The 6,000-nt window shown below is 40.7% G+C and overlaps 1 protein-coding gene across 4 annotated transcripts in view; it reads left to right on the top strand.

Annotated features, from left to right (window-relative positions):
• The first annotated feature begins 1,788 nt into the window (after window positions 1-1,788).
• LOC128687635 (uncharacterized) overlaps window positions 1,789-6,000 on the top strand; it is a 110,405-nt gene continuing 106,193 nt past the window's right edge. For 2 of the 4 annotated variants that reach the window (XM_070084155.1, XM_053775184.1), the window contains exon 1: window positions 1,792-1,986. The gene's annotated coding sequence lies outside the window, so the exon portion shown is untranslated. Of the gene's footprint in view, window positions 2,126-6,000 lie in introns of all 4 variants that reach the window. The other 2 variants (XM_053775186.1, XM_070084156.1) reach the window with 2 other exon arrangements.

Genomic DNA, 6,000 nt, shown 5'->3' with positions numbered 1-6,000 from the left:
GAATTAACATACATAGCAGCATATGTGTAGAGAACCTGGGATAACCCAAAAAAGTCAGACAGGGTGACTTATTTCCATTGGGGTCCTTTTACCTTATTATTATAATATGAAGGTTATAATATTTTCTTATTATTCTACAATGAAGATAACATCTTATTATCATACTAAAAAGACTATCTACTACACGAGAGTCATTAAAACTATCTACAATACGAGGGTTATTACTAGGAATAAGGTGAAATTACACGTGTTTGCTAAAAAAAAAATAATTTCCCTCCCTTTCTGTAGTTACATTCATCAGGCACCTTTTGGCACTCTTCTTGAACTGGTTTATGCTATGACTGGCTTTGACATGTGCAGGCACTCTGTTCCATTCCTTCATTGCTGTACAATAAAAGGTGTTTGAAGCCTGGCCACTGACTGTGGGTACTACAAAGTTGTGCTCTCTCCCCCTAGTACTATGATTGCTTTGGTTCCCAACCTTGACAAAATTGACAGCAAGATATTCTGGACATTGTGAGCAATTTTATAAACATGATTTAGCTTCAGTTGTTTTACTCTGTCTTCAACATTCAGCATATCCAACTGCTGTAATTCATCCTGGCCTACATGTTCTCTTGGTCCCAGCCCCAGGATGAATCTTACGATTTTGTTCTGGGTGATTTGCAGTCTATCTTTCAGTTTTTTTGTCAAGGCAGAGTACCAAGAAGAGCAAGCGTAATCCATATGGCATTGTATAAGGGCTAGACATAGGGTCCTGCGAGCCTCAGTAGGTAGACACTGTGCTTGTCTATACAGGCATTCGCTTTCTTTACTACACTGTTCCCCATCAATTCTCCTGACATGCATGGGTCAAAGGGGATTCCCAAATATTTTACTGATGAATTTGATCGCATTCCAGCACATAATGACGCAACGAGTGATAATTGTTCATCTGGTAAAGTTTACATTTTAGTTATAAGCACATGAACTGGTAGTGATGATAGAACCTGCCAGATATATTGCCAACCCAGCCAGAGCTGGATGCTAACTTTGATGCAATATACATATATGGCTCCTCATACATGATATAATGATAGATGGACAGAATGGTGTCAGTCTTCCTCTGTCTCAAGTCAATGAAGTTATTTTCACACAGTTGCTCTCAAACTGGGTAGCCCAAAATTGTAATTTACCCCCTCCTTGCAGACATGTCTTTGCTAATTCATCAGTTCTATCAGGCATCTCAACACCAATGTGAGATGGAATCCACAAATACATTTTTTTTTTTATTTTTTTTATGCGGTTCAAAATAATGTAGTTTGCTTGTAATAAAACATTAGTAGGCACAAAAGAAAGCTACTACTATGCAATACATGTCGTGCAGACTAAATATAATGTTTAAAAGTTACTGAAGATTTAGACATAGACTATTAAGTAGAATTTCTTACAGAGTTAAGAAGAGTCATATGTACACTACACCAGTCATACCATACTTGTGTCTGGCTTCTGACAACCATCCCATAATTGACACTCATGGAGTTAATAATATATTTATGGAGTTACTTTAATATGTTTATAATGCATCCCATACCCATATTTTTAGATTATTATATATGAGAACAAAGTCGAAATTTTTAGAGGACCCTAACATATGCCCTGTGTCATATAACTCAAATTATTTTAATTTACTGAGTTATCCTGGGTCAATACACACATACATCACCACATAAAAAGTTGTAAAAAATCTAAACTTGTACAATGAACCGACATAATAAAAAAAAATCATAATGTAGTATTGTAAGTGTTCAGCAGGTGGCAGTGTTGTTGTAGTGTTGTGATTGCTGGCTCAGCTGTCACCTTCATATATACCCTCACTACCTCCATACACTCGTCAGTACCTCACTACCATCTACCTTCCTGCCCACTCAACACCATGTAGTGCCCACTACCCAAGAATTGAGGGAGATTTGCCTCTTTTGTGGGTCAAGGCTGAGAATGACTTGGGTGTGTTGACGTGTGTTGTGTGCGTGGCTGTCTACACCAGCAAGTTGACACCATTTTTCCTAGTTTATTGCCTAAACCCAACCTCTCTTACCAGTTATTAATACAACGTATAACCTAGAAGATTGTTGAGAGTTAGCAGGTAACCCGAGGAGTGTTCTAACTTACAATTATTGTAGGGGGAAGGTGATATTGCTGGAGTTATTGTAGAGGGAAGGTGATATTGCTGGAGTTATTGTAGGGGGAAGGTGATATTGCTGGAGTTATTGTAGGGGGAAGGTGATATTGCTGGAGTTATTGTAGGGGGAAGGTGATATTGCTGGAGTTATTGTAGAGGGAAGGTGATATTGCTGGAGTTATTGTAGGGGGAAGGTGATATTGCTGGAGTTATTGTAGGGGGAAGGTGATATTGCTGGAGTTATTGTAGGGGGAAGGTGATATTGCTGGAGTTATTGTAGAGGGAAGGTGATATTGCTGGAGTTATTGTAGGGGGAAGGTGATATTGCTGGAGTTATTGTAGGGGGAAGGTGATATTGCTGGAGTTATTGTAGGGGGAAGGTGATATTGCTGGAGTTATTGTAGGGGGAAGGTGATATTGCTGGAGTTATTGTAGGGGGAAGGTGATATTGCTGGAGTTATTGTAGGGGGAAGGTGATATTGCTGGAGTTATTGTAGGGGGAAGGTGATATTGCTGGAGTTATTGTAGGGGGAAGGTGATATTGCTGGAGTTATTGTAGAGGGAAGGTGATATTGCTGGAGTTATTGTAGGGGGAAGGTGATATTGCTGGAGTTATTGTAGGGGGAAGGTGATATTGCTGGAGTTATTGTAGGGGGAAGGTGATATTGCTGGAGTTATTGTAGGGGGAAGGTGATATTGCTGGAGTTATTGTAGGGGGAAGGTGATATTGCTGGAGTTATTGTAGGGGGAAGGTGATATTGCTGGAGTTATTGTAGGGGGAAGGTGATATTGCTGGAGTTATTGTAGAGGGGGTGATATTGCTGGAGTATGATATTGCTGGAGTTATTGTAGGGGGAAGGTGATATTGCTGGAGTTATTGTAGGGGGAAGGTGATATTGCTGGAGTTATTGTAGGGGGAAGGTGATATTGCTGGAGTTATTGTATGATATTGCTGGAGTTATTGTAGGGGGGAAGGTGATATTGCTGGAGTTATTGTAGGGGGGAAGGTGATATTGCTGGAGTTATTGTAGGGGGGAAGGTGATATTGCTGGAGTTATTGTAGGGGGGAAGGTGATATTGCTGGAGTTATTGTAGGGGGGAAGGTGATATTGCTGGAGTTATTGTAGGGGGGAAGGTGATATTGCTGGAGTTATTGTAGGGGGGAAGGTGATATTGCTGGAGTTATTGTAGGGGGGAAGGTGATATTGCTGGAGTTATTGTAGGGGGGAAGGTGATATTGCTGGAGTTATTGTAGGGGGGAAGGTGATATTGCTGGAGTTATTGTAGGGGGGAAGGTGATATTGCTGGAGTTATTGTAGGGGGAAGGTGATATTGCTGGAGTTATTGTAGGGGGAAGGTGATATTGCTGGAGTTATTGTAGGGGGGAAGGTGATATTGCTGGAGTTATTGTAGGGGGGAAGGTGATATTGCTGGACTTATTGTAGGGGGGAAGGTGATATTGCTGGAGTTATTGTAGGGGGGAAGGTGATATTGCTGGAGTTATTGTAGGGGGGAAGGTGATATTGCTGGAGTTATTGTAGGGGGGAAGGTGATATTGCTGGAGTTATTGTAGGGGGGAAGGTGATATTGCTGGAGTTATTGTAGGGGGGAAGGTGATATTGCTGGAGTTATTTTTTTTATATTTTTATTTAAAAAACACAGTATACATGTATGTTATACATAATTGATTTTAAAACAAGAACCGTGAAAACTTTATGTAAGACAACAACAATTAATGTAACTAAACAGAGAACTACCGGAACATACCTTAAACACCAAATAAATATATAACCAAACCTGACAGTCTTATTCATATTGTGTATGAAATTTTATATACAAATGAATGTCATATAAACTAATGCATTGCACATTCAATGGTACTATGGATATATAAAAATTTATATACAAAAACAATATCATAGAAACTAATATATTGTACACTCAATGGTACTATGGTTATATAAAATAACTATCAGAAACTTACATGACTCTTGAAATTGAAACATGGTGTTCTTTTTTCTGGTTTTGCATGTATTGAAAAAGGAATCAAAATATACAAAAACCCTTTAATAATTAACATAAGACTTTTACAGATCTAACATGTATGATTACATACAAGGAAATACTAAGACACCTAATACCCCGACCAACCCCATATTTAGTTTCTCAAACTAATTATAAACCCACAAAAATATACCTTACTTGTATACAGTGATATTAGTAAAGGTGCTTAATTGAACATCAGCTGACTATATGCACCATAAATGATAAAAAAAAATACATGTGATATCACTGGGTGTCAGAACAATATATCCCACAAAAGCTGCTGCCCAAGGAACTTAAATGCCCAAAGATTACAATATAGGACATTATACATCTCAACCCCCCCCCTCACATAGGTGACCTCTACTACCTATTCAAACAATCTTAGGCCAATGAAACTTTTTGCCCTTCATCAAAAGTTTACAACTATCACCAAAGGTCTGCTTATGAACATTCCCCTTAAAGGGCAGTATAACATGTACTTTTAGCGGTGATATCAGCGAGGCTTCTGCTTACAAATAACTAAACAAAACCTAACGGGAATCCCAGGAAAGACCCAGCATACTTCACCAAGCCCCGGCCGTAGTCGGGAACCGGTTCAGCCTTGCAGAGGCTGGAACATGTACTGAAATATTGCTTTTTATCTGTATTATCAAGATGCATGACCATATTAGGATTAATCCAAGATCTCAGTTCCACACAACGCCACAACCATACACACACAGACGCACGGAACCATTCATAATACATACACGTCACTCCCCAAAACCCGCCCTCTACCCTGAAGTCCCGAACCCACCGTTTGGTGCTACCACGGGGGGGAGTCCAGCCCCCTGTTGCCTTACCCCACCCCCAGTTGCAGCAACCTTTGAACAGTAAGACTTCGATAGTTTGCAGGAAAACTATTATCCCAACTTCTACCATATATGAGTTTATTTCTGCAATACGTTCTGTAGATACCTGCCGCAATTGCCCTGATCCTAACTGTTCTCCCGGTTTCCCGAATACCCCATGATATATAAAGAAAATCAGCCACCACGTACATTATTGCTCTTCGTACCTCACTTGATACTCCGCTAACGTCTAATGTTAAGGCTCGTAAGGTTGAGATAGTTCCCCCACTAAGAAAATCTAAAACCCGCCCCAACCACGAATGAACTTCGTCCAAGGTATCACAAAAGTAGACTGCACGAAAAGCTGTTTCTTCGAGACCGCAACGTAAGCAATCCGCCTCCCTTACCAAACCCATCCTATTTAAGACCGATTTTGATGCTAAAATCCCCATGACAAACCTGTAGACCAATTCACGAACCCTTGGTGCCAACTTAAGTTTGCAAAATCCGTCCCATATTTCCCCCCAATTATACAGCGGAAAAACAGACAATCCCTGTACAATTTCCCTACGACAACATATGCTGACCATTTGCCCTACCTGAATCCATTGCGCATTTCTCAACTTTAATAACAAACGTAGCATGTCCTCACACTCGATTAATCCCCTGCCGCTCCACCATTTACGCATGTCGATCATTACCCGACCCACCCAGATGCCCTTCTCACCGCCCGCCCTGAGGAACCGCTGCTTAACATAGAGGGCCTTCACCCGTGGCCCCAAAGCCAGGAGACCTAAACCCCCACGGCGAACATGGGTCATGACAACCTCCCTGCTTAACCGAGCCCTCCCGAAACCCCAGACATAACGTAAGACCTTTCTCTGCAGTTCCTGAATATCCACATCTCTTAAAGGGTACACCTCAGCCACACCCTATACTTTACTATAAACAAGTGTATTAACC

Source organism: Cherax quadricarinatus, chromosome 11 (genome assembly GCF_038502225.1).
Source record: "Cherax quadricarinatus isolate ZL_2023a chromosome 11, ASM3850222v1, whole genome shotgun sequence".
NCBI lineage: Eukaryota > Metazoa > Arthropoda > Malacostraca > Decapoda > Parastacidae > Cherax > Cherax quadricarinatus.
The sequence above is the reverse complement of the archived record's forward strand: the minus strand, read 5'-3'. Positions and strand labels throughout refer to the sequence as shown.